Raw genomic sequence first — 27,088 nt, forward strand, 5'->3', positions numbered from 1 at the left:
GTAATAGTGTGACCATGTATTTATAATATGGGATAAAGTACCCCCCCATGCGTACATGATAAGGATATTGTAAGTCACCTCGGAGTTCCATAACCTTATAAAGGAGCTCAGCCTGGTTTCTCTATATGATTATGGAGCTCCTTGGTGACTTGCAATATCCTTATAATGTACGAAAGGAGGTACTGTATCCATTGTAGTGTAACTTGCTGTATTATAAGACAGGATCCACAGTGAAAACATTTGCATTGATAGTAGACTATACCAGATCAATTTTTGTCACCCACTCTCTCTCTGCTTTATAACACAAATCTCCTCAAATGGTTACTTGCCATCTGTTAGTTGTCTGACTGAACATAACAAAACTTCAACACTTTCAACTAGATCAATAGATTTCCTCCAAAAATGGATTTCTATTCCCAAAACGTCTTTTTTTTTTTATCAGTGCTTATCTATTTGCTCTTGAATACATAAATCCAGTGTGTCATTTAATAGGCACGGAGAAGCTAAAACCCTTGGTGCAGACACATAAGAATCAATGTATTCATTGGGGAACTGATACCTTGTATAAAACCTGTGACAATCATGATATGGAGATCTTCAGAAAAGCATGCATTCAACCTCTCTAGCACTTCGACACATTTATTATAATCTCAGCTGCTGTGCCTCGAGATGGCAAAGAAGTGTTCACAATTATTTTGTGCATCTTTACCTAATCAGTTTAGTAAAAGCTTATTTTTCCTCTCATTGGTGATCATAAAGATATTAAAGAGCTTAGACCAAGAGTTGTTCTTCATATAAGGATGCCCATGAGCTTCAATAAATAGTAGTGGTTGGTTACAGCACTGCCTGAAGCAAAGTGGTGTCAAGGGGGTAATATGTATGTGGACCGCACCGGATGTCAGAGAATGTATATTAAGACACAGTAAACAACTAGAAGAAAACACTTGAGATAGTAAGAAGAGTAACACTTCCAAAAACAAATTGGCAATGTAGCTGTGGAAACGGCACAGAAGCATTAGTGTAGAACAAGGTTCATCACCATCCTGGCATATAAACAATTAAAGAACACTATTGCAGTAATAAGCAATGTAGCTGCGCAAAACCATGGAAGCAGCTTAGAATGAACTGTGGAGCGATCATGGCATATAAACAGTTAAACAACTCTACCAATGCAGCCATCAAGTATGACCCTGGAACACCACAAAGAGGAGTGGTCGCATGCTGTAGGAGAATGTGACCACTGGTACACGTAAGAGGGAGACAATTAAGGGAAAGGGATCCCAACAAACATAAGCACTACCAACAAAGGCATTCACTATGTGAATGACCTACATCTATGATTCCTATGTTAATGATCCTAAGGACATGCTTAATAAGATGCAGGGGCTTGATTCACCTGTACTGGCAGATTTGCAAGAGTAGATTTACTACTTTGTCCAGTTCACAAACATTACCAGAATAGGAGAGCTGCACCAAGTTCAGGTTTCAAGCATCTTATTGTGGAGCTTTGGAAAAAGTACTAGCTGTTATCGATAATGGCATTAACACCCTTTCTTCTAGAATTTACACATTAGATAATATTGTTTCATCTGTTGTTGATATTGTGCAGGATGATATGTCTGTTTTATATCATGGTCAAAATCAATTGCGGTCTATAATGCAGTTTGCATGGACTTTGCAAACGTTGAAGGCTGGGAAAGTGCCCTGGGACTACATGAATACATCGTCTTTATTCCTTCCGTTTAATCTGACTGCGAAACAACAATTCATGTCCATAAAAGATGCAACATACTCCTTACTACATATTGAAATGTTAGAACCTTTGCCTTTCTCTGTTGCCGAATTGAACTCAGCTGTGTGGCTTATCCACGGATTAATCACGTTACCATTTCCTTTGTTTAAGTTCAGTTCGTGCATGAAACATTATGCCCTAGGCAGATATGAACCGTTGGGTACTGCTTTCCTGCATGAGGTTTGGTCACTCCCATTTACATACAGATGCATGAGAGAAGGGAAAGAAGTTTAATTGAAGGGCGAGGAATGCACTTCTACGCCTGATCACTCAGTAGTCTGTAGGCACATCCAATTGCATGGTGCATGTAACATTCAGGCACCGAATTTAGCTTGCGTCCTGAAAGGGATTCCAGTGCCAGCTATTACGCCCTCTTTCACATTGTTAGCTAACGGTAGTTATTTTAAATAACTAAGCTTGCTGTGGGATGCTAGTGGGAATTCCCTACATTGTGACTGTATCGCAAAGAGTAGTCTGCTGTAAAAATGTCCTTTTCCCACCCACGCATGGGCGGCTGGATGTCTCCATCTGGCCTTCCATCCCAACCTTGAAAGCAGAGTTCAACAAGATGAGCAGAATAAGGGCTCTATTGTCTCAAAAAGAAGTGGCTCTGACTTCCTCCCGTGAAACATTTGTCCTTCACGTGGCTAACACCCGCACTGAGGTGCATGCGCTTTTAAATACTGATCTCCCCCTTCATTTCGGGGCTCTGATTCACACTATATTCAATGCCTCGTCAACAACTGGCTTGGTAAATGTTTTCAAAGTTGTGGGCTCCGGCCTCGTGACCTCCTTCCAAACTATCTTTGGTGTGATACTGGCATTTTTTTTATTTTATTTTTTCCAGCGTCTTTGGCGGGCTCCCGTTGATTCTCGCCCTCACGGCTGGTGTGCTGTTGTTGGTCTGCTTACTGCGCAATGGCTGCACAATTTGTGTCACACGACAGCCTGTCCCGGCTGCTCCATCTTCGTAACCGGATGCTTGAATATTATGGAACATTGCCGCTGGCCACCTTAAGCATAGCCAATGGATTGTCCTTCCGGTTTTCATACTTTACTTGCATAAAACCTGTTTTTCACTGCCCAGATTGTCCTTTCAAATGGGCTCTGAATTTGTGCTTGTCAAACTCGGTGTCTCCTGCCCCGGGTTATGATCGACTGAGGAGTCCCTTAGTGGCTCATGAGTTGGACTGTTCTGGTGTCAGGATTATGGCCTGTGGAGCGGCACATGGAGTCCTAGGGAATTGGGACATCGGTACGGCAGCGTATGACTTCTTGGCAAGAAGTTTTCTTGAAGAACACGCCAGTTTTCCTCCGATTGTGCTAGAGGCTCCAGTTGTCGAGGAACATATATGTTTGTTTGCTTTATTGGACTGGACGGCGGAAACTTATGCAGAACATTCTAATGACTTCCTCTTGGAAGCTGTCGCTACTTACTGTGCTTACACGTTGATGGATTAACTTGGATGTTATCCAACTTTCCTTTTTTGAACTACACTTTTTTTCCCCCTCCATTTCCTTCGTTTTTTGCGGGTTTTTTTACTTTTTTATTCTTTTTTTCTTCGAACATTCACTCCCCTTTATATGGATTTCCAATACATGCACTTGGTTCCACACTGTCTAACTTGAACTCTGCGTTCCTTGATTATATCCCTAATAGTTCGTGGTCTGATCAAGGGAGGGTGTAATGGAGGCGGAGTTTTAGATGACACACATTGCTATGTTAGCATAAGCGTCTTAGATGTGAGAAACGCCATCTTGCCGCTGTTGCACACGACACTACAGATAGATGTTATTATTTGAAAAATGCTTGCTTGCCTTTTCTTCACATGAGAACTGTCTGTTGTTCACATCTCTAGATGTGCACTGCGACCTTGGTCTGAACATTGTGTGCAGAAACAGTCTGAGCCACCAAACAATGTATGTTTTTGAGTTCAGGTTGATCGGCCCACGCTCTAGCCATAACACGCACACAGCTGCAAATATCTGAAAGTCGAGCGCCTTATATTTTGCATGCACTAGACACACATTCTGGAGGAGAACTTTTCCAGGCGCAGAGCAAAGCTGATCCTGTGATGTGATTCACCTAAGCTGATCTTTACGGTATGGGGTTCCCCATTCAAACCTAGAGACCTTCTATTGGTATAATAATACTAGTTTACTAGTGAAGGGAGGGTGGTTGTATTCCACTGTCATCTGTAATATGATTTCTCCCTTCATTTTCTATGGTATTGTAACAATGCTGATGGTTTTCATTTTAATCATTTGTCTGTTTATGTTAGCCAAAGTACTGCATCTTCAGACACGTAGTTTATAAAATAAACATTTTAAACTTTACTGTGTCTCTGAATACTCTTGTTGTGGACTGATATGAGAATAATAACAAACAGGTATTTCTGATTCCCACCATTCCTGAGAGTACTCTGTCGCATGTTCTGGGTTGTCTAATCATTGGTAGCTTCTATATGGTATGAAGAGCGAATGAGACACTGATGCTGGTCGGATAGGGGTTCTGGGTACTGAGGTGAGTTTTTGGTACACCGCAATTCACTGAGGTCCTGGTTTCCTGCACATAGTTCTGTGCATGAGCATAATCCCTGCAACAATATGACATTCCAAGCAGGATCCCATTCCTGCAGTGCAGAGGTTTCCAAGATGCACTTAGAAACCCCCATCATCTTTACCCCATCAATTCTACGGTTGAGTCATTCCTGTTTCCACCCTGACATTTATGCAGCCCTTAGCTGGAGTAAACATATGACCCTTTCTAGGGTGGAGATTAGATTGTGAGAGCTGACAAACATCTGAGTCTGTGGGTATTCACAAGCTTCCAAAGGTAGCTATACCTGGAACGCCGACATTTCCATCCCTTGAGTGGGATTTACTGATGTGGAGAATTTCTCACTTGTGACTGAAATCTCTGCACAAGTAAAAGGCTTGCGTCTGAGGAGTAAAGAAGGTAATTTCCATTGTAAGGTTACATTTAAAAACAAATGTACCTTAGTGAATAAGTCCCTCTGTGTTTAACGTGCTCAGCACGTTTTCAGGATTCAGAATCGGACCTCATAAGCTAGTGATGTTTCCACTTAATGGTTGAATGCCATATGCCCAGCGATATCTATTCCTCCAAATATTGATATGGTTACCTGGGCGTAGTAGTTACACAACATAATAATGATTTTTTACAACAGTAACCCATGCAAACTATTGATTGACTTTTGGGAGGACACAACACACTAGAGGAAAATGCTACTCTTCTTACAGGGAAGAACAGCACTGTTCATTATCACACTGTCTAGATTTCACTATATAATTCAGAACACATGGTTTTGGATACTGGATGACTCCTTCAAGAAGTCCAACTCGGTACTCAAATCGCTGCTCTTGGATGGGACATATCCAAAATAGCCTTAAACATGTGTTAAAATAGAAAATATGTATAAAAATTAATTAACGACAATGATAACTTCATTAGGTATTAACACAAGAAATGTTTTTTAAAATGGCATGTAGTTAGAATGTGTAAAATGTACCAGTCATTAATTTTCACTGGTAGGCCTCAACTAAAATTCGCTTTTAATAAATAGGAGCTTTTAGGAAATGCTGAACCATGTTATTTGTTAGCTTGACCTTAATGTGACTTACTCAGATTTTGTCATATTTGCAGAATGTGCAGAGTTTATATAATGTGTTCCTTTCTTAAGCTACATATTCTTGATGAACCAAGCTTGAACTTTCTATCTCATGTTCATATAATTCTGAATAGAGAATCACACATTTAACGATAAACGTATACTTTTAAGAAATATGAATGCCATTACATAACTAGAGATCAGCAAGCAAATGTTTCTGTCTTTGGTGTAGCTTATTGTTCCTCAGTGAAACATTGAATAAATGATAGAATAGACACTGCAATAGACTTCCCTGGGAATCAAGGTTACCTGTTCCCAGTTATACAAATGTTTAGTGCCGTCGGGGACATATTTGATAGTGGACAATGAACTCCATGTTTTTGCCGTGGGAAAGGAAGGATGAAGCTGCTCACCATCGGAAGATGTCTTCCCATTGGACCGGAGTGACCAGATCCTCAACATTGTTACTAGCATGTTCTCATGTCTTTTATATTGGTGTGTGTTTCTAGTTGGTTAGCGCTCGCTCACCCTTTTTTATTCCCACTTCTTCAATCAGACCTTCACTTTCACCCGCACCCAGAGCTATTTGCTGTAAGCGATTGCTGTTGCCTGACATTTTGTAGGTGACATTTCTTTTTATCCTTTTACCCTGATGGGTGTGGCTACTTCTGCATCTGTTTCCTTATTTTCCTACTTGAGACTTATTCTTGTACGGCTTGCTACTGCAACTGTAAGCTAATGTTTTTGGGGAATTGAGACTCGACTGAGTTTCATGAAGTACTCTTTATGAGGAGTTCAACTACTTAATTCTGGTTTTGATTTTGATGCTCCTTTGATCTCGCTCATTTCCAGAACTCTTTATGGGTTCTATTACGTTAGATTCCTTTTAGATAGAGTAGGGACTAATTCCTTCATGGAACACGCTTGGTAATTTGCATTTGAATTGTAATCGATGACTAACTGTATTTGTTAATTTCAGTAATTGGATTTATTTGATTTACTAATTGAATAAAAAGAGAAATAATTTACTAATCTCCTCAAGAGAATAATTTTTGAAAATCTACTTTAAACTATCATCATTGACTGAACTTAAACTGTAAATTATGATGATTGACTTAGCTTCCACTCACAAACAGTGGCAAAGATCAGTCTCCTTGAAGAAGAAGATATAGCGTGGAGTTGGAGCCCATTCTTTTAAGTCACAGGTTGAACTTGCACTGGAGAGTAAAATTTGGACTTTTTCGCCTTATCATGTTAGGGTGAAGTGTTTAGCTGGTGGAATTTCACTTCCTAACATTCACAAATTCTATTGGGCCTCCCTATTGGTCAGCACTTGTTACTCCTGCCCCCTCCCCCCCTTTAAGATGACCCATCACTTAGAACTGACAAATATTTTTTGGATGACAAGGTCCATCTCGCCACACTTTATGGTGGACCAACCTAACTTGCCAATCCTACTCTGGGTAGAACTAAATGATGGTAGATAGCTGCCTTCATGGTGGGATGGAAGGGTAAGCGACCAGGAAGTTTCCTCTGTGGATGGGTGCTGGTCTGTTCGATTTAAATACTTGGAGGGAAAAGATTTAGGCAGGATATTTAATTAGGCTATCTAAACTAACATCCAAACATTTGAACATGTAAGTGGGTGGAACACTATTTAGGTTACATAATTCTTTAGCTCTTTACAAGTTCTTCATGCTCTCAGAAAATGTATAGCTATTTCTAAGGAAAGAAACTCACAGTATTCATCAATAGAGGGCTACTTCTGAGTCACTGATGGAAAAAAACTTGTCACACTGACATATCGAACAGTAATTACCAACTCCCCCAAAACGTTGAATTACTAGAGCCAAGATGGGAGAGAAACCTGGGAACGTTATACGACTGGGAAGAGTCCTCAATGTATCATAGGGAATTAGTAATTGCAGCCGTTTCATAGTAGTACAATTCAATATTTTGCTCAGCGTATATTACACAGGGGTCCAGGTGCATACGTTGGCAATAGCTTCTATGGATGTCTGCCTCAGGGGTTGTTTACCCAATATGGTATATCTCTGGAATGAAACTGGTGATGTCCTGGGAAAGATGCAGTGAATTCCCACTACTGTGGACATGGGGCAGGCAAGATCTGCCAATTTATAAGAAGGTTAAAGTGAATCTGGGTCTGGTGGTAGCATGAAAGGGGATGTGACAAAGACGTGGGTTAGTGCTCTTGCCCCAGAGTGAAATTATGGTGTTGAAATGTGGACTGGTGCATAGTAGCCAAAAAGACAACATGCTCTAGTAAAGACTGTCCCCAGAGTTTTAGGAGCTATGGACCATGGAAAAAGTTACTTTTATATATCACCCTTGTTCAAACTGCTGTTGGGTGAAAGATATGGAAATTATTGTCCTATTTACCTTTTGGAATAATCTTTTAAATTGTTTGGGGTGGTCTTGTTGAACAGAATTGATACCTCAACTGAACAAATGCCGTAATTCCCCTATGTTTAGAAGGAATTAGAAGGGAGATCGGGATGAATGAACAATCTTAACTAAATGTGTGGACTTAAGAAGAAGGTGCAATAAGAGTAGACTTTTAATTCTGTCTTGTTTCAGGAGTTGCTTTACCTAAACCATTTGCACACCATACAATGGCTAAAATTGTAATGTAAATATGTGGGCGGGCTTTCAGGTATAATGTTTGCTACCACATATTAATCTAACTGCTTTATTTTGTCAGACATTATGTAAACACAACATTCATAAACTACTAAATTAAGTATTTCTGAACCGCAATAATTGGCCCAAGTTGGAATTATTTTGAATATTCTATATTGCACGCTTAAAGATGTTTAATGCCTTTACAGCTCTTCCAAAAATTATTCCACCAGCAATTATAAGCCACATCCAGTTAAACACTTTCCAAGCAATTTTGGGACAGGGGAGCCCCTTGCAATTCAAGAGTCAAAGTCCAAGCGGAAGTCTAGAGGGGACTTTCATAAATATTTCCATGCAGCGCAAATCAGTGATTGATAAAGAGCAGTGATTGAAAGTGCAAAACTCTGGACGCAATCTGAGAAGTGGTTACCCCAACCCCTTTCTGGAACTACAATGATTTCTGATGCACCATAGCGATTGACAGCCACTGCTATCTTCCACCTCCAACTTGTGATGTATCTCAGATCACCCATAAAAATCAATGAGTCGGTGTCAGACAATATAAGATCTCATACAGCCTCACCCCCTTCTCTTTCTAATGTTTATGTAGCCTTTCCATCATGGTAGTGCCCAGCTATATTTGTTGTCTTGATGAGAAGAGGCTTAGCTGCCTTTATAAAAATGTAAAGGTGTTTTATTGTGAACTTACATCAATATTTACTGATGCTCGGGCGTGGTCTGGCGTCGGCCAAGATGTTCTTCTCGCTCCGTCCGGGCCCTCCCTCTGGCCCGCAACATCTGTCCTTAATCCGATCGCTGGACAGCGAAGGCGGCCAGCATTGTGCCCTCAGTGGCGTTCCGAGGCGATAGAGGTGTCTCCAACATCGGAGGGTGCTACGGCCGGTGTGCTGTGAAGAGGAACCTGCCTGGCGCTCACTGCGGAGCTCCGGACGGTGAGGGGCGGAGTGGTGTTGCAGCGCTACCCACCCCTGATGTGTGAGGCGCGGGATCTCTGCCACGCGAGATCCGCTGCTTGGGGCCTGTGGCGGACACTGCATTGGGTGCCGGCGAGGAGCACCCTGTTGGCCGCGCTGCCGATGGGCTGCTGGCGCTGAGCTCCCCGAGGCCTGATATCGCTCTCGGTGTGCCCGCTGGTGGTTCTTCTACCGCGCTGGTGTACCCGTGCTGAGGAGTTGTGCTGCGGTGGCCGGGACCTATATAGCGTGATTTGAGGGAGCCGTGGCTGCCTGTACGGCTCCTCCCTGCGCTATCCTCTGAGAATACTGGCCCTGGGATCAGGGCCAGGCTGACTGTTTGCCCCCCTGTGGTTTGGACTGTTGCCACACGGGCCTGCGATGTGGGGCCTCTGATTATTGCTGCACCTGGGGCGCGGCTCCCTGGGCCGTAGAGAACATGTGCTGCTAGCGGCTCAAATCCTGAGAGGTGCCCTCCCCGTGGTTTGCCTGGCAGTGCCCTCAAGATCATGACCTACAGCTGACGGAGGTGAGGCTGGGCTGAGGAGTTTGGGGGGGACCATTCTTTGCTGAGTGAGGGCTCCAGTGGGTCTCCTCATTCGACGCAGAGAGACTAGTGACTAAGTGGAGAAGCTGGGCTGCAGGGACTGGTGGGCGGCCCAGTCTGAAGTTGTGAAGATCCATAGGGCATTGGGAGCGGCACTCTTCCCTGCAAATCCTTTTGCTCAGTCTCATCCTGGAACGTCCTATAGGGGTCCCCGCATGCTGTGAGCAAGCATGTCTGATACGTTTTGGAGCAGGCGATAAGAGGAGAGATCGCGACCGAATTGTGCGCCAACGGAATTCGGCGCCCAGAAGTGGCCTGCAGCAGGCTTATTTGGGGGTGAGGGGGCTTTGGGTCCCTGTACAGCAGGAACTTGATCATGCCAAACCAAACCAATTTATTAGTCTGCTGTGCAGACTAATAAATTGCAGTACCGCACCAACTGACGCCCAAGGAGGGGGCAACTGGGGGGGGAAATCGGACAGAGAAGAGCCGTCCCTTGGCTCAATCATGTCAGCGATCCTGGCCCTGGGAACGACTTTGGAGACCAAAATCGATAAAGTTACCATCGAAATGAACCTGATGAGGGCGGATATTAAGAAACTTCCGAGAGGGGAGCTACAATCCGCGACGTGCAAGCTAGAGGAGCGCGTACAAAGACTGGCGCATCAACACATGCTGATGGCATTGAAGCTGGATGATCAGGAAGGGAGGGCCCGCCGCAATAACATCAGGGTGGTGGGAGTACCGGAGGGGGCGGAAGGCCCCAGCATGGATCTCTTCAATGAGAACCTTATCCTGAATCACCTTAAGCCTAAGAGACTGCCTACGTTCTTTACCGTGGAGAGAGCACACAGGGCCCCGATCCCCAAACCAAAGGGCTCCTCCTCGGACGATTATTGTGCGCATTCTTAATTTCAGACACCGGGATTCCATCTTGCAGACAGCTAGAATGTGTGGAGACCTTCTTTCCGGATTTCACGTTGAGAGTACAGCAGGAGCGGCGCACGTTCGATGGTGTGAAACGAGCCCTGCGAGTGAAGGGGACAAAGAACACGATGTTCTTCCCAGCCAAGCTTAAGGTTCTAGACAATGACAAGTCTCTGTTCTTTACATCTCCTGCTGAGGTTCAACAGTGGCTGGATGGGGGCTCTCATCGGTCACTAAACCGTCGCAATGAAGGGGACTGGCGAGGGAGTCATTACCGTACTCTCGAGTCTCCGCCTCGACTCCGCGAAGGGGACAGATCGGTATCCAGATCCAGAAGTTCCCTGTCTGGGAGTGACGCACGATCTCCCGGGAAGTGAGGGACCGGACTCATTGCTGTGTATTGTTGTATAATTTTGTGGGACTTAAGGTACAGTCTCGATTGTCCAATTTAAGAGCTCCTATTTCAGAGCGATAGATGTCTGGGGCACGTCCGGATGGGACACTGTTTTGTACGCTGTGGCTCTATGATGTGTTGAGGGTGGAGTTGGGGGCCCGGGAGGGGGCGTTATTTTGTGGTGGTGCCAGACAGCCCTACCTTAGTTTCTTGTTTATTAGGGTGACAGGCGTTTGAAGTGGAGGGTACATATGTTATGTTTCGGGGTTTGTGAGTTTACTTGGTTATGATAGATGTTCAACATATAAACGATTACTTCAGCTAACAACATACTGGCTCTATGCCAACAGAAATGGACTATAATGTGTACAACTGTATCTGCATGCATTCTACAAAGTTGATATGTAACTTGTATTGCTGATGTTTCAGAAGTAATGCGAACTGTTGCAATGTAATAATTGTCATGTACTTAATACTAATGATAATAACAATAAAAACAAATTAAAAAAAAAATAATAATTAGGGCAACAGGCGCTCTGCTATTTGGGATGAGGGCAGTTTCAGACCTACAAGGCAGGGTTGCAGGGTGGGGGTCATTGGTAGGGGTTTTTGTTTTTTTTGTGTGGTTTTGTTTGGTTCTTGCTTCAGATATAATGCTGCAATTATTGTGTCCGATGACGTTCTTAGACGAGCTTGGTCTTGCCGCACGTAACTTGGGGGGTCTCTGCTTCCTGGGAGGAAAGGGGGGGGGGGGGGTGGGCGTAGGATGAACACATGGCCACACAACCTACCAAAAAGCTGACATTCCTCTCCTGGAATGTGAACGGCTTGGGGAACAAGATTAAACGCACTATGGTTCTACAGTATTTACACAGGCACTCCCCAGATGCTGTCTTACTTCAAGAGACGCTCCTCAGGGGGAACAATTACTTGGCTCTCAATAGGTACGGAAACACAATGCAAGTCCATGCTGGTTTCACATCGGGCTCCAGGGGCACAACCATACTCATTAAAAATGCGATCCCTCTGGTGATACAGCTCACATGGTGCGACAGATTGGGTCGCTATGCGGCTTTGTCAGGAACTTGGGAGGGGCAGGTGGTAAATATATGTTCAGTGTATATTCCCCCGCAATTGCACGACCTTACATTTCCAGATCTTAGTCTGCTTTTCCTGGGTTTCCCACCTGGTCTGTTGATGCTGTGGGGTGACATGAATGATACACTCATGCCGGAACTAGATAGGGAAACTCTCCCCGCGGGAGCAAAAGGGCCGCGTCCACTGTGCTCATTTGTGAGGGCTCTGGGTCTGACGGATCTCTGGAGATATCACAATCCCAGGTCTAGACAATATACTCATATATCCGCGGCACACGGCAGCGGGCTCGACTTGATCATATCTTCACACACACTACCTCGGCGGGCCTCTTTCAGGGTGGGTGCCACAAGGCGCAAGGAATATCCGATCATTCACCGGTGGAGGTGCAGCCTCATGTGCCAGCTCGCGACCGGTTTCTCCCTCCACGACTGGATCCCTTCATGTTTCGGGACCAGGAATTCCGAGAGAGCTTCGAGAACCGCACAGAACTTTACTTTGCTGAAAATGTTGGCTCGGTTATCTCAGCTAGTATACTCTGGGAAGCGTACAAGGTGGTAGCGAGGGATTTTGTGAAGGCCACGTGCGGTGCTAAACGAAAAGAATGTCGACTCCGGTGTGAGGAACTCGAACAGGAGATCCTCGCCTTGGAGCGCAAAGTATCTGCGGACTCTGGGGATGTTGAAGGGCTGAAGCATTCCCTCAAACTCTAAGTGCAATCCCTTCGGGGCCTTCCCAACAACTCGGCCTGGGCCCACACGCACAACACAGAGTATATGACTTAAGTGACAAAGCCAACAAACTGATTGACTGGTTGGAACGGAGGGACCGGAGCCGCAATTGGGTCTCCGAAATTCGATCCGCAGAGGGGATACAAGGTGGTACAGGGGAGGCCCTAACGGAAATTTTCACCAAATACTACGAAAACGTTTATCGTCCCAATCCACATCGGGGGAACCGGAATGCACTGAATTGCTGCACGACATTTCTCTGCTGACCCTTGAACCGGAGGATAGGGAGATGCTCGAGTCTGACTTCCACTTGGAAGAAGTGGAAAATACCATGAGAGAATTGCAGTCTGGGAAAGCGGCGGGTCCAAATGGGCTCCCCACTGAGCTGTTTAAATGTGTGGCGAGCAAGCTGGTTCCCGACATGCTCGACATGTTTAAGGAAGCGTTCGCAGTGGGGCAAGAATGGCAACTATTGTTGTACTCCTTAAAAAAGGTAAACTGCATGACCTCTGCAGCTCCTACAGGCCCATCTCTCTCTTAAATTTCGTGGCAAAGGTTCTAGCGAAGATTATTGCGAATCGGTTGGGCCCAGTTCTGCAGTCTCTGATACACCCGGATCAATCAGGCTTTATGCCCCATAGGAGTACGAGGCTCAACTTGAGACGTCTATATGGAGTCATGTACATGACTCAGAGACAGCCTTATGTTCCAGCCGCTCTCCTCTCATTGGATGCGAGGATGGCGTTCGACAGTATCGAATGGCCTTACCTTTTTGCTGTTTTGGAGAAGGTGGGCATTGGCCCGCAGCTTCAAAAGTGGATTTGGTTGCTATACACTGGCCCGAGTTCAGGTTAACGGGGTTTGCACTGCATAGGGGGCGCGTTAAGGGTGTCCCCTGTCCCCGATGTTATTTGTGCTTGCACTGGAGCCCTTGGTGGCATGGATTAGGAGGGACCCGGTGGTGAAGGCAATTGATCTAGGAGTGAGGGGGCTGGGAAGAGCGCATCTAGTATGCGGATGGCATTCTATATACACACCGGCCCGACAAACGTTCCATTGGCTCATTCACATAATAAAATCCTTTGGTTCTTACTCAGGATACCGTATTACCTGGGATAAGTGTCTGGTCTTTTCTTTAGTGGGGGACCCCCCGGCTCTGATGTCGGCATGCTCGGAGATGGTGCTGCAGGATAAATTTAAGTACTTGGGCATATGGATAACCAAGAATGAGGCAGAGTTTACACAACTGAACTTGCAGGTGCAGTTATCCAGGCTGCGGGATGATGCAATGCACTGGAGGGGGCTTCCGATCTAACTTATGGGACGAGCAGTCCTCTTCAAGATGATGTCCCTTCTGCACCTACTGTACGCTGTCCAAAACACGCCCTATCGTATTCAGGACTCTTTCAAACGATCGAATCCAAACTATGCCAGCTTTTGTTGGGGGGTGGGGTGGCAGTCCCAGGATTGCGCTCAAGAAACTACAGAAGGGGATGTATAAAGGGGGCTGGCTGTCCTAGACCTGAGGAAATACTACTGGGCTGCTCATCTTATAAATGTTAATGGGTGGGTCTTTTCCCCAACGGATGAACCAGCATACAGGGTGGGCAGATTGGTCTTGGGTGAGTGCAGTTACTTGGGGGAATTGTACACCGCAGGGGTAGGGGCTCCGTACATCTGCCACCATACACTAAATCGGTCATAGATATCTGGCATGCAGCAACTAGAATGACGGGGTGGGAGTCAAAACTCACTGAACAAATCCCACTATGGGAGGGAGACTTTCTGAAATAAGTGCACAGAATACAGGGGTTTCGGAAGTGGAGCCTTATAGGTATTGACGTGCTCAGGGACGTCTGGAAAAGTGGGAAATGGTGACATTCGATAGCTTGAGGGTGGGCTTCCAAATTGGGGACGGGGAATTTCTTAGGTACAGACAGTTGTGTTCAGCACTTCATTGCCACTTAAAAGACGGAACAGTGCTTCCATAATATGCACCATTGGAGGATAGGCTTCTTTTGCACCCCATGATTCAGAAGGCGGTGTCACTGACGTACAAAAAATGGGTAAACAATACTCCGGATTGCCTGGGTCCCCTGCAAGAGGCCTGGGAATCGGATGAGGGATTGTTGGAAGACTATGATTGGGCAGAGGCCCTCCAGTGTCCCATGGAAATAGCCATTAGAGCGCGCTTTCGACTTGTCCAGCTCCGTATCCTCCACAGGTAGTATGCCACAAGAATGGTACAGGCCCGTATTTAGGGCGGGGGCTCCGAGCTATGTGCAGAGATGCAGAGAGCGGGGTCATTCTTTCATACTTTGTGGTCCTGCCCAAGGATTCAGAAATATTGAACAGCATTGCCCAGGTGATGGAGGCGGTGGTGGGGGCACAGGTACCGCTGGAATCCAGGTGGCAAATCCTCTGTCACGGGAGAGATCACGTGGCCGAAGTGGGCAAGGTTGTGGCTAGCCTTGGCACGGGGAGTCGCTAAGAGGAACATAGCACGCGCATGGGGGGCTGCGGAACCCCCGACTGTGGCTGCGTGGCTCCATGATATGGATTGGTGCCATGGTGCTGAGAAGGTGGTGGATCAGAGTCGCGGATGTCCTCGCAAATGGGAGAAACTATGGGGGTCGTGGACAGTACACAGGGGTCTGTGATGGGTTTTGAGGGGTATGGAATGGGTTTCCCGGAGGGTTTTTAGAGGCACACTCTAGTGGGTAGCGGGCAGCATGGCCTATAATATTATATATGGTGTTTTATATGGTTGTGAATGGGTGCCATGTCTTGTATATGCTTTGTCTATATATTATGTGATATTCTTGCATCTGAAGCTTGTTTTGATTTAATAAAAAGAAATTAAAAAAAAATATTTACTGATGTTATGCCTGTGTGGGATAAGGTCTGACCCTCACAATGCCACATTAGCCGCCTACTCGTTATCCGAGATTACCGCCCTGAATCACATATTTTGCTGTTTGTGGGAGCCCCTCATATCTTGACATTGCTTAGCTGCTCATTGCGGCCATATTCCATACATGTCGTTATTCATTTGCAATAACTGGTGCATTCATATTTAATATTAAGCTCCAAATATGTATTACATTTATCTTGTCTTTTGATGGTATGCTTTTGGTTCATATATTCATGTACTGATTGGAAAAGCTGGTGCGTAGAGAAAGGTATGATGGCTTTGGACTTTAATGCGAGCGGGCAAATTAATTGGCACATTATTTTTCTCATCTGACAAGAGTATGAGGTTTATTTTTCTCAAAATAAACCATTTAGAGAGTATGAAATGAGTGTTCACAGGCTTCCCTACGACAGAGACCTGGACTTTAAAGACATTGCAGACGGCAGAGACGCGTGGCTAGATCGTCATGCCCAATCGACTCAACATTTCTACTGTAGAGACACAATTTGGCCTCCTCACGCAAACCGGCCCGACAGACTTGAAAAATACACAAAGTTCAGGTACTGAAGTGTGTGGACTTAATTAAAATAACAAACCCACCTTATGGAAAATCCTTTGACGCTTTGAAATTTGACATGCAGGGATTCTTAACAAAAGAACCATATGTTTGCTTACTTAATATTTACATTCTGTGCTTTCGTGTTCACTTCAAGTTTTTATATTTTTGCAACGATCTACTTTCATTTATTCTGCACTAAAATTGGCTTGCAATAAAGCCTTTAAATATAACAACGTCGATTGCTTGTGTGTGCGCACTTGCGACAAAATGCCAGACCCCTCACCGATAATAAATCATATATACCTGACAGTTCGTTAAGTGTCCAACACGCATTATCTCCAGTCTCCAGGTGTGTTAAGGGAGATACGTCGGGCACTACTTCTCTGTTCCTTCTGCTTAAGTTGGCCCAAACCTGGGATGGCCAAAGGACCAAAAGGTTTCTACAAGGTTGTGTTCACGTAATATTTCTAAATACGTAATGGCTGCCTATTTACGTCTACTTGTCTGACACAGAAACTCAGCACAAGTACGTCTTTGACAGGGGCCAGTAATGCGGCTGCAGACATCCCAGCTTAAGCTGCATATTGACCTGTTTTTATTCTAGCATGTCAAGATGGGCGAGGCCTCTTCCAGCTATAGAGCCTTTTATTAACGTATAAAGACTGTCCCTATTCTACTTATTCATTTTGTCTCAATTGATAACCCCAACTCGCCTTTTAATAAGATACCTCTTAAGTATTATTGTTAGGTGTTTCCATTCTCCTATGCTACTAACTTTCAACCCAACAGTATCTTTACCACACACGTTATGTCGAGTCCTGTAGCTTTGGGTCCAAAGTTCCAACAATTTCTATGATGAACGGTGATACTGTCCACTCCCTAACTGTAGATTCAATTCACAGTCCTGTAGATATTGACTATGATTCCTGCGTAGTGCTGGAGACATCAGGAAGTACTCTTGGGCACAGAAATATATATATATATTATTATTTTTTTTAAATAAGAAGCATTTTCTTTTTCAAAATCTACATCGGGACGCAAGGGTAAAGCTTCCCTCGCGTTGTGAGTTGGATTTGGTTTTTTTTGCTATAACGCCAGTGTGTAAAGCAAAACAGAAGGGAAAGTAGACCGCGCTAATGGTGTGGTCTGCATTCACTTTTGATCCGTGCTGGGAGCATAACTGCCCCCCCCCCCCCCCCCCCCCACCTACTTAGACCCGATCATCATGGGAAAAGCAGCATTGAAAGGAGACAATGTCCACTTTCCAGGGCTGCCTTCCCCTAGTGGAACCATGCTTGGGGATCGGGCTGACTGTGTGATCCCCAAGCAGGGATCTGCTCCACTAGGGATGAGGCTTAGGGGAGGGAGCGGCCCTCCTGTGCATGGGCTTGTGAATCATCCTGACCCTGTGCTCAGTCTTTCTGCCTCCCCTGGGGGGGCAGATGTGGGTGTTCATTCCCCCCCCCCCCCCCCCCCGTCTGCCCCACAGGGTTGAGTGGGCGGTCAGATAGCCCACTAGACACCAAGGATGCTATTATGTCGTTATTTCCTTTTGGTGGAGTGGCAGCCTAAATGAATTAGGCTTGTGCTCCCCTCCCCCATCGTGGGCTCCGTTTTTTTCTGATTTCTCACTGGGGAGGAGGGATATGGAGGGGGGGGGAGAATTGGGTGGATGGGTTCCTCACCCCCAATTGGCCCTCGGGGAGGGGCGGACTGTGAAAAGCCCACTAGACACCAGGGATGTTCTTATAACAGTGTTTGTTTTGGTGGGAGTAGCGACCCTAATGGCATAGGCATGCGCGCCACCCTTACCCTGGGCTTGGTTAGTCTTTCTACCCCCCACTTATCAGCCTGATGGATGTGTTCACCCACAATTGGAAAGCCCACTAGACATCAGAGTTTTTTTTAATTGCATTTATTTGTGTGGGAGGAACGGTTCCAATGGGATGTGCCTGTGCGGCCCCACCAATTAGTCTATCTGCTCCCATAGGGGGGTGTTCACCTCAATCTAAAGCCCACTAGACACCAGAAATGTTTGCATGGCAGTATTTCTTTTGGGGTGGTGGAGTTGCCCCAATGACATGGGTCTGTGCTCCCCCATCCCAAGCCCAGTTGGTCCTTCTGCCCCTTCTTGGTGGGGCAGAAAGTCCACTAGACAACAGCATTTTGTCCCATGACATTTTCTTGCGGGGGGGGTGGCCCCAATGGCAAGGGCTTTGGCTCTCCCACTGCCCCAGGACCAATTAGTCTTTCTGCAGTCCCCAACGCGGGACAGATGGGAGTGCTCACCCTGGGGGTGCAGAAGAAACACAAGGGATGTTAGAGGCAATTATTTGGGGGTGGGAGGGCGGTCCCAGCAACATGGGCCTGTGTCCACTCCCCGCACAGGGCCCAGTTAGTCTTTCTGCCCCACCTTGGGAAAGATGGGGGGTTGTTCAGCGCCAAAAGCCTACTAAACACTACTGGTGTTTTTTTTTGGGGGGGGGGGAAGGGCGGGGGTCAGCCCCAACTGCATGGGCCTGTGCTTCCACCCTGCCCCATGCCTTGTTAGTCTTTCTGGCCCACCCCGGATGGGCATGCTAACCCCAAATCTGATCTCCGGAGGGAGGGGGTCAGAAAGCCCACTAGACACCTGGGTTTCATAAAGAACAATTTTTGTGGGGAGAGCGGCCGCAGGGCATGGGCCTGTACTCCCTTCACCCCTATTAGTCTTTCTGCCCCCACCAGGAGGGTGGATGGGTGTGTTCAGCCCAATCTGCCCCCCTCAGGGACAGGAAGGCTACTAGACATCAGGGATTTGTAAAGAACAATATGTCTTTCTGTCCACGTGGGGGCATTGATAGTGTATGTTTAGCCCTTATCTGTCCTCCGGGGGCAGAAAGCCTACCAGAGAATGGTAGCTGTACTTTTTTTTTTTGTGGATGGGAAGTGGCAACCACAAAGGCATAGGTCAGATTTCCCCTCCCTCTGGGCCTAACAGCCTTTCTGCCCAAACGGCCTCGGTGGGAGGGGGGTATCTCCAACTTGTCCCCTGTGGGGCACAAAGCCCACTAGAAAACAGGGATATTAATTTTGCTGTTAAAAAGTAGAAAAATAAAATTTGGAGTGTGGATGGACCACCCTGGTGTTGGACATATCTTCCCGTCCTAAAACCCCCGACAGTCTTTCTGCTCAACTGGGAAATGGAGAATCCTTATTTACATGGCAAGAATGAGGACATTTTGATTTTTTTGGCCGCAAGATTGATACATCAACCAACCAGGGATTATAAAACGTGGCTAATCACCCAATAGGGTATCCAAGCCCTTGCAGGCACTGGAGGCTTATTCGAACAGCCAGGTCTTGAGGGTCATTTGGAATTTGGTAAGTGAGGTGATGGTCTGGAGGTGTGTGGGGAGGCTGTTCCAGGTTTTTGCTGCAATGTGGGAAAAGGAGCGTCCTCCATTTCTGCTTCTGTAGATGCAGGGAATAAGGAGCAAGTGAAAGGGAGCCGGAGCGTAGTCTTCTCGGTGGTTGGTGAAGTTGAGGAGGTGGCTAATGTAGGTGGGTCCTTGGTTGTGTAGAGCCTTGTGTGCATGGGTCAGCAGCTTAAATTGGCATCTCTTCTGTTCGGGTAGCCAGTAGTTTCCTGAGGTGGGGTGTGATGTGGGTTTGTCGGGAAAGGCCGAGGGGGAGTCTTGCTGCGGCGTTCTGTATGGTCTGAAGTCTCTATTCAAGGTGTGCAGTGATTCCTACATAGAGGGCATTGCCGTACTCGAGTCGGCTGATGAGGGCTTGTGTCACGGTGCGTCTCGTGTGTAGGAGTAGCCACTTGAAGAGCTTTAGTAGCATACGCAGAGTAAGGAAGCAGGCAGATGAGGCAGCATTGATCAGTGATTTCATGGTGAGCTTCTTGTCAATGATAATTCAGAGGTTTCTGGCGTGGTTGACGGGAGAGGGTGCGGGTCCACCTGGAGTAATTCCATGTGTTGCTGCTGTTGCCAAAGATCAGTACTTCTGTCTTGTCTGTGTTCAGCTGCAGGCAGTTCTTCATCCATTTGGCGATGTTTGTCATGCATCTGTGGATGTTGGTTATGGTGGTGGTGGGATCGCCGGTAAATGAAAGGATGAGTTGGGTGTCATCTGCGTAGGAAATTATGTTGAGACCATGGGATCTGACTATGTTGGCCAACGGGGTCATATATGGATTGAAGAGCATAGAGATGAGCTCTGGAGGACATTGCAGGTGATATCCTTGGGTTCAGAGGTGAAAGGTGGGAAGTGGATCCTCTGGGTTCTTCTGGCGAGGAAGGAGGTGATCCATCTGAGCGCATCCCCTTGGATGCCAATTTAGTGGAGACTTTCGATCAGGGTGTTGTGGGATCTGGTGACAAAGGCTGCCGAGAGGTCAAGGAGGATCAAAGATGCTGTTTCTCCTCGGTCGAGGAGGGTTTGGATGTTGTCGGTGGGTGTGGCTGCGCTGCTGTGGAAGCCGGATTAGGAGGCATTGAGTAGCTGGTTTTGCTTCAAGTGTGTCATGAGTTGATTGTATATGGTCTTTACCAGTACCTTTGGTGGGAATGGGAGCAGGGAGATTGTCCGGTAGTTTTTGAGTTTGCTGGGGGTCGGTGGAGGGCTTTTGGGGTAGTTGTCTGACTTTCGTGTGTTTCCAGGCGTCGGGCATGTTGAGGTGGCGATAAAGGTGTTTAATAGGGTGGTGAGTTCCTGGCCGATCTTTTGGTTTCTGAGGTTGAAGATGCGGTGCAGGCATGGGTTTGTGGGAGCTCCAGAGTGTATGGATTTCATGGTGGAGGTGGTGTCCTTGGTGGAGAGGATGTTCAAGGTGGTCAGTGTGTGTGTGGTTCGTGTTGGTTACAGTGGTAGCTTCTCTGTTGAAGAAGTCCATTGGTGTGGGTTGGGGTTTGAAGTTTCTGTATATGGTTGCGATCATGTCATGGAAGAAGTGGGCGAGGTTGTTGCACAGCTCCTGTGAGTGGGTGATGTTGTTTTCGCTGGCAGCCCAGTTGGAGAATTCCTTAACAATGTTGAAAAGTTCCTTGGTGTTGTTGGCACCGGTTTCGATGCATGCGTCTAATTGCTGTCTTCTTAGTTCCCTCAGCAGGTGGCGGTTGAGGGAGGTCTTGAAGGCTACCCTGCCGGAGGTGTCCTTGCTGGTGCGCTATCTCCTCTCCAACTGTTTGTTCTCTCGTTTCGCTGTTCTGAGTTCTTGGGTGTACCAGCTGGCCTTTTTGGAGGATTTTCTCTGGATGTTGCTCTTGATGGGGACGATGCTGTCTGCGCAATTGGTGATCCAGGCATTGAAGTTTTTTACTCCCTATTCGAGGTTGGTGGCAGTAGCAGGGTTGGAGTTGTTTTGGGTGTTAACCCAGCTGGTTTCTGAGATTTTGTTCCATCTCCGGTGGGGGGCTTTGGTCATCTTGGGGGTGATGGGGCGGGGGCTACAGTTGACGATGGTGTGATCGGTCCATGTGAGTTCTGTGATATGTGGCATATGGACCCACAGAGTAGAAATAAATCTAAAGTTCCTCCTGCTCAAAATGGTGAATGGTTGTACTAATAAGGATCATGCTCTGTACTCCCAAGGAAATCAAATAAACCAAGACATATTGAAAAGTAGACACCCAGTGGCCTCCAGGGTGGTGTGCCTTGTGCGGATCCCAATATGTTTTCCTACACGCGATGCCCTGCAATCCTCCCACTTTGCCTAAAATCACACATTTTCCTCACATTACAGTGAAGGAATGTGCCAGAAACTGTGGAAAATCAAAATGTTCCTTCCACCCAGCATTCCTCCACCTGTTTTGATAAACAGTGTGGCTGGGCCTAGCACCCTAAACACGATAGGCCTCAAAACAGAACATGGAGAAATCGGCAATAGGGGTAGTTAGTGGCAGTATTTGGGCCCAGGGTGTGTGGCCACCAAAGGAAACCTACGAAGCCCAGACATTTCTGAAAACTAGACACCCAGGGGAGGCCATGGTGGTGCCTTGTGTGGGTCCCATGAAGTATTCTTCCTCACAATGCCCTGCAAACCTCAAGCATTGCCTACAATTGTGCAATTTCCATGCATTTCTGTGATGTAAACTTACCAAATCTGAAGGGACCCACAAAGTTCCTACTGCCCAATGTTCCCTCACTTTCCCTAATAAAAACACTATCCCACTTGTGCGGTTGGGCCTAGGGCCAGCTACATGAATGGACAAAACCAGGGTAAATGGGAGTCCTCACAGTAGTTTTCAGAAATGTGCAGGTTTGGTAGGTTTCACTCGTCGTCGGCTGAACTAGGGCCCAAAATCCACAGCTAAACAAAGTGCAAAAAAAGTGTTGGTTTTCAGTGAAAAAAGTTGACGTGTCCATGTAGCGTTTTGAGTCCTTTCCTGTTGCAGGAGCAAGACGCACACACACACACGTGAGGTATCATTTTAATTGGGAGACATGGGGGGGAACGCTAGTTGGTAGGAAAGTTGTTGCTCACCACACATTCCAGAAATGTGAATGTGCATTTTAAACCAAAGTTTGAGGTCTACAAGGGCTTCTGGGCAAAATAAAACCTGGTAAAGGCCACCCAAGTCACACAACCCTGGACTCTGCTGAATGTCTAGTTTCAGAAATGTGCAGATATGGTAGGCTTCCCTAGATGCAGGTTTGGCTAGGGACAAAAATCGCCAAGATTCAAATCAAGCCCTTAGTTTCTTCAAGAAAACCTCAAATGATCTACACAAATGGCCACTTGGTGAATTCAGAATTTTGTTTACTTTTCAGAAATGTTTAGCTTTCTGGCATCACCCATTGATTTTACACCTGTTTCCAACACAAACGAAGTAGTTTGAAAGCACAGAAATTAGGAAAAATGGGCATATTTCTGAAAGCTGGGGTGATGGTGATTTTAAGACAGCAACCCTTTAATTGATACCATTTTTAGGAAAGAGACCAGGCAATTTCTTTCCCCAGAAAACCTAAACTTTAGCTATATTTTGGCTTTTTTCTCTGGTACCCCTCCATGGGAATCTACAAACCCTGTGAACCTTTAGAATCCCCATGGTGTTGGGAAACAATTATGCAAATTTGGCGAGGATACCTTGTGTGGGGGGAAACAAAGAAATGGAGGTGTAAGTCCAAAGTACCCCAAATAGCTAAAAAGAGTTCAGCAAGGGATGGAGAAGCCTCAGAAGTTAAGGGGTTAAGCATTTTTCTTACTATCGTGTTTTGGGAACCTAGAATGGTTTCTAATTGGAGGAAGACCACTGGCTGTGTAGATTTGTATAAATGCGGACTGTGTTTTTTGTCTAGGAAGGAGTGACTAAAGTTTCTTCATTAGTCAACACGCTACCTCGATACATCTATTTAGATGCGCATTGTGTATGTCCTGACACAAGAGTTTTTTCCACAACGGTATATATTGGTCAGAGATTGGCAGCTTCCCAAGCACATTGATATTTACCAATTATAGATAAGTAATGTCTGGCAGAATGATTTGACTGGGACCCCCTTCAGATCCAGAGAAATGCCAATTACAATGGACATGAAAAACAGGCGAACAGCAAAGTCTAATCTTGGGGCAGGGTTCCTTTGCTTCTGGTATAGCCAAAATGGACACAGCTTGCCTCTCTTTCTGCACTACTGTAACTTGGAATGATGTTGCTACATGACCACATAATGTTAATTGTATGTAAGAAGTGATTTCTATTCCTGCAATGTACCTTTGACTAAGCACGAAAAACACAAAAAGGAACCAGAGACGAATATGGGAATATTGATCAATAGATAGTTTATATGGGAACCAAGTACTACTTTGATCAAGTAAAGTAAGCTATTCATGATAGAATAAGTGGTAAATGTCCCATAACATTTACATCATGAGGCGGTCAGTTGGGGAATGTCAGCTTTTTCGGATTTCACAGAATCTTGAGACTCAAGAAAAAACATGCCTGGCTTTGCTACACATAAAAGAAAAATGTCTGAGTATGCAAGCAGCTTATAATTCACCTAGGAACCCTTGCCACTTTAAAGTTTGCTAACCGTAACAGTGCAGTGGACAGGGACACCCCCGTGCTGCATCAGTGTCTCTGCAAAAATGTGGCGATACTCCCATTTAGAATAATGCAATAGAGATGCAGACCAGATTTCTGCCAAGTTAAAAGAAAGATTTCAAATTCTCATGCCATTAATTCAAACTGTCAAAAACTTGAGACATTCACAGGCAGGGCTACTGTGGGAATAGCAAGATAGCATTTTCTAGCTGATGGTCACCATCCCTTGATCGACCATCGTGGATTATTTTGCAAAGAGAATACTGCTAGTGCACTGAATTGTTGGAGTTTTTTTTTTTTTTTTAACTTGATAAATCTAGTTCTGCAAACCAAGCTGAAAAATCTGAATTCTTCAAAAGTTTCAAGACCCACCAAATTGTCATTTTTTTCTACAAGTTTGCATGGATCCATACTCTCTCAATTAAACTGTAACCTCCTTCGCTCCACTGCTGTCCTCCCAGCTCTTCTTTTCATCCTTTCTGTTTATGTATTGTTAAGGTAAAGGTTCCTACAACCTCATCTCCTTTTCATTCCCCAATCGCTTTACCTTGTGTTATCCTCCTGGGAAGAGGCCACCTTGGCCGACCCCCCCCCCCTCCCTCCCAAATTTTCTTCTCTAGAACTATAACTTCAACCAATTTACTCATACATCATTCTCCAACACTCGACAATTGCCCCTGTCAGCACCCCTCTGGCCTTTACCGTTTACTTTTTTTTTGAGTTGTCCTTTCTGAATTCGATGCAGCTCTCTGCACATGTTCTTGCAACAGGAGTTATTATAAAAAATAAAAAAAATACCGCAACCCCAAACTTTTTATTTACCGGTTTCACCATTTTAATTATTTTTCTACATACTATAAATTCCTTTTATTTTATTTACATTCTAGGAAAGGTTCAGTGCAGGATAAATCAAATATTCCTATCGGGTACTAATCAATTTTAGGTATTAAAAACAAAGCACAAAAACAAACTACATTCAAGTGCTTGAGTCTGTTTATGTTACTTACCTGAAGTATGACATATTAAATCTGCCAACACGCATAAGGCCCAAGGGACGCAACCATAACTACTACTAACATAGTTGAGGGTCATTCATATTTTTCGTAATTGGTAAATGAGGTTAGTATGTGGCTATCTCTGAAAAATATTTTTTAAGGTATTTTTTCATTAGATTATGGCACATTCTGGCTTAATTTAGTATTATGAAATGCTTTACTTTTTCCAAAATTACAGGAGAGCTTTCCACAGAAGACATACGCTTTTAACTGACAGAATTAACACCATGAATAGTTCTAATGAAGGATAATTCAGCGGAAAGAGTCTGTTCTGGTGCATTTGTGGGTTTTCTGAGCGTGAAGTAAAATCTTGCTAATCAGAATTTGCAACGAACTACAAGTTTATTTCTGGGCAGAGTTGCAGTGCTTCCAGATTCCTTCTCAGAAACTTAAGTCACATTTTTAATGTTTTAGCTTTGTCATATAACATTTACATGTATCTTAGGTTTACCTTTGTCTAACTGTTCAGATCATGGTCTTGTGAGTTGATCATTGGACCACTTCTATTCTCCTGGCCACAACGTTGGCTAAGTCAAGGAAACATGTCCTGCAGATAAAGTGCCTGGTTAGTGCCAATTACTAGTGTCAGTCATTTCATGACTGTCCTTAAAAATCTTGAACAATACATTCCTAAACCGCACACATTACAATTGTTCAAGAAAGCTGTCATCTAGATCATAACTTGCTTTTAAGATTTAAGCTTTGATCAAATTTGTCATTGGTGGGGACAGGACACAATAAAGTGGTTGACTTATAGAGGTGTGTATCAGGCATTTGACCTTATTTTGCTTTAGGATAATGCACGGATCCATTCTTCATCTGCCAAAGTTTTCCCCAGGTCAAAAACCGTAGGAATTTGGCTTGCAGTCAGTACAGAAAGCGCTCACTAATTAGTCACAGAAAAATAATTACAGAAGAAAAGGACTATAGCAGTCAGAAAAGCTGTGATGCCCGAAATTTGTAGAGAGCAGGGCCAGGACAATGCAAGAAGCTATGGTCAGACAAAGGACTCTAAGGGTGGAAAGTTACATTCTGGAATTTAAGGTCACCGCGACAATCTGAATACGACAACTTCGGTAACACTGCCTCGGCCAATTTCAGTATCTTCCTAATCTGTTGTTACAATGGGCTGTCAGGTGGCAGAGCATTCTGCTATAAAATATTTGGGAAATCTGAAGGAAGACGGCAACACATTTTAAATTGGAAACAACACTTATGTACTAGGATAACAAAGGAATCCTGAAGCAGAAGTAGTACGGAGGTAGCAAAGGACACCACAATGACAGGAGTGTGCTCAACAGCTCCCAAGGGCCAGATTAATAGCCCTTCCAGTGAAATCATGTATGGGGCCACAGAAGGACAATGCCAAAACCGAAGTCTAGTGAGATCCAAGTAGGACAAAGTTCACGGAATGAGATTTGTGGGCAAATTCCAGGAAGGGAAAAATTCAAGAGCTAAAGACAACAAAGGTGACAGAAGAGAAGCAGAGTTTACACTGCACTAGGACATGGGGAAGGCCGTGCATGTCACAGTAATATCAGGCAAATGTATGAATGGTGATCCACCATGTTGAAAAGAGTGTAAGGAATGTATATTGATTATGCGGCCAGCAGCAGAATAGTACTGTCCCTTCAGCAAAGTGGCTGCAGGGGCTGGGGTTGAGTAAGAGAGCTCAACATACAGCAATGAAGTGACACTAAAAGCTGTCAATTGTTGCTGATTCAGCATCAAGATCTGGGTTAACAGTGAAGATAGAAACCAGAGACCGTAAGAGTGGGAGTATACGTAAATAAGAAAC

General features: G+C 45.2%; 1 protein-coding gene across 1 annotated transcript in view; it reads right to left on the reverse strand.

Moving 5' to 3' along the window:
* VRK2 (VRK serine/threonine kinase 2) overlaps nucleotides 1–27,088 on the reverse strand; it is a 370,448-nt gene that overhangs the window by 11,738 nt on the left and 331,622 nt on the right. The gene's annotated exons all lie outside the window — the stretch shown is intronic.

The sequence above is a fragment of the Triturus cristatus genome, chromosome 6 (genome assembly GCF_964204655.1).
Source record: "Triturus cristatus chromosome 6, aTriCri1.1, whole genome shotgun sequence".
Lineage (NCBI taxonomy): Eukaryota > Metazoa > Chordata > Amphibia > Caudata > Salamandridae > Triturus > Triturus cristatus.